Raw genomic sequence first — 2,180 nt, forward strand, 5'->3', positions numbered from 1 at the left:
CCAGTTTGTGCAGAGAAAACTTAATGGATGGAGCTGCCAGAGATCAATGGTACTAACATTATTTTTTCTTTTGGCTTGGAACAATTGCCTCCTTTTCACTGAAGATTTGTCTCTCTCTAGGTGCCAATTAGGTGAAGCAAACATATAGAATTTAGCCTTCTAGGTGAATCTGTAATCATTAAAAATATATGACCCAGTTAGGTTTCAAAGGTATTCTCACAATAGGCACAGTTACTATGAACAATGAAAATGTGTCCTGAATAGAACAGAATGAAGCTTCAGAGCCAAATGTGGAGGAGATGATGGGGAAGGAAGTTAGTTTTAGAGTTGACTTGTAATGCATTAAAAGTTCTTCACATGGGGGGATGGAGCCAAGATGGTGAAGAAAGAGCAATCACCAGCCTGAGCTCTCCCCAAAACTGCTCTGAACACCTTTAAATAATATCACCAAATAAATCCTGGAGCAGCAGAAATTTTCCAACCAAAGACAACCTAGAAGGTCAACGGGAAAGGTCTGCCACACCTGGGTGAGAGTGGAGTACAGTCCAGCATAGGCAGTGCCAACAGAGATCCAGCCCCAGTAAACCAGTAGGAAGCCTTGGGAGTCACTGAATCAGTTGCTGCAGCAGCTACTTTGGGAGCTCTCAGCCTACAGATGGTAAATGGGTTGAACAAATGATCAGAATGAGATTTCAGAGGTCTCTTTGCTAGCACTGAAGCAGGACTCTGTTGATTTGTCCATATTAAAATAGAGGTTCCAGTCCTGGGTGGCAGTCCCAGGATGAGAAGGAGCACTAGCACACCAGAGCTTACAGCCAGAGTGGAGCAGGGACCCACCTCACTGTTCCAGGACAAAAAAGGGTGCTTGTGGTTGCTCACAGATTAGAGCACATGCCAGGAGAGTAGTAGTTGTATACCACAATGGAAGAATTGAAAACTTACAGGTCCCTAGAAGTATCTCTGAAAACAGCTCCCCTAAAAAAAACAGAGGCCTTCCACCCTGGAAGCAGAGCAATACTTTAACAAAGAGGTAAAAGTCAAGTAGGAGGCTGGGAAAATGAGCAAACACTAGAAAATAGTTCGACCACAGAAAATTACTATGGTAACAAGGAAGATCAAAACACACAATCAGGAAGAGAACACCATCAGAGCTCCCACATCCAAAGCCTGCAAGAAAAATGTAAATTGATCTCAGGCCAAAGAAAAGCTGAAAAGGGATTTTAAAAATCAAGTAAGAGATGCAGAGGAAAAAATTGGGAAGAGGAATGAGAGTGATGCAAAAAATTTATATATATATATATATATATATATATACATACATATATATATGTATGTATATATATATATATATGTGTGTTATGTATATATATATATGTGTGTGTGTGTGTGTATAAAGAGTCAACATCTTGGTAAAGGAGACACACAAAAAAGAAGAAAATAACACCTTGAAAAACAGACTACAGTGCTTGCTTTGGCAGCACATACACTAAAATTAGAATGATACAGATATGATTAGTAGGGCCTCTGTGCAAGCATGACACGCAAATTTGTGAAGCATTTCATATTTTTTAGAAATGGGGAGAAAATTTGTAATTCCAAATCTTGTGGAAAAAAATGCTGAAAACTAAAAATATTAAGTAAATAATTAAATGCATTTTCATTTTATCTGCAATATAATAAGAGCATAAAAAACAGACTATGCCAAATGGTAAAAGAGGTACAGAAAGCCAGTGAGCAGAAGAATGCCTTAAAAAAGCAGAATTGGCCAAATGGAAAAAGAGGCACAAAAATTCACTGAAGAAAAAACACTTCCTAAAAAGTAGAATTGTCCAAATGGGAAAGGAGGTACAAAAGCTCACTGAAGAAAATAATTCCTTAAAAATTAGAATTGAGCAAATGAAAACTAATAGCTTTATGAGAAATCAACAAACAATAAAACAAAACCAAAAGAATGAAAAATAAAAGACAATGTGAAATATCTCATTGGAAAACAACTGACCTGGCAAATAGATCAGGAGAGATCACTTAAAAATTATTGAGTTATCTGAGAGCCATGATCAAACAAAGAACCTAGACATTATATTTCGAGAAATTGTCAAAGGAAGCTGGCCTGATATTCTAGAACCAGATAGTAAAATAGAAATTTAATGAAGCCCAATGCTTAGGGATCCTAAAATGAA

General features: G+C 37.3%; 1 non-coding gene across 1 annotated transcript; it reads left to right on the plus strand.

Moving 5' to 3' along the window:
- The first annotated feature begins 1,462 nt into the window (after positions 1–1,462).
- LOC118835021 lies at positions 1,463–1,569 on the plus strand. The gene has a single exon (XR_005009388.1). It is a non-coding gene; the product is annotated as a U6 spliceosomal RNA (small nuclear RNA).
- Positions 1,570–2,180: the final 611 nt, after the last annotated feature.

The sequence above is a fragment of the Trichosurus vulpecula genome, chromosome 1 (assembly GCF_011100635.1).
Source record: "Trichosurus vulpecula isolate mTriVul1 chromosome 1, mTriVul1.pri, whole genome shotgun sequence".
NCBI classification, from domain to species: Eukaryota; Metazoa; Chordata; class Mammalia; order Diprotodontia; family Phalangeridae; genus Trichosurus; species Trichosurus vulpecula.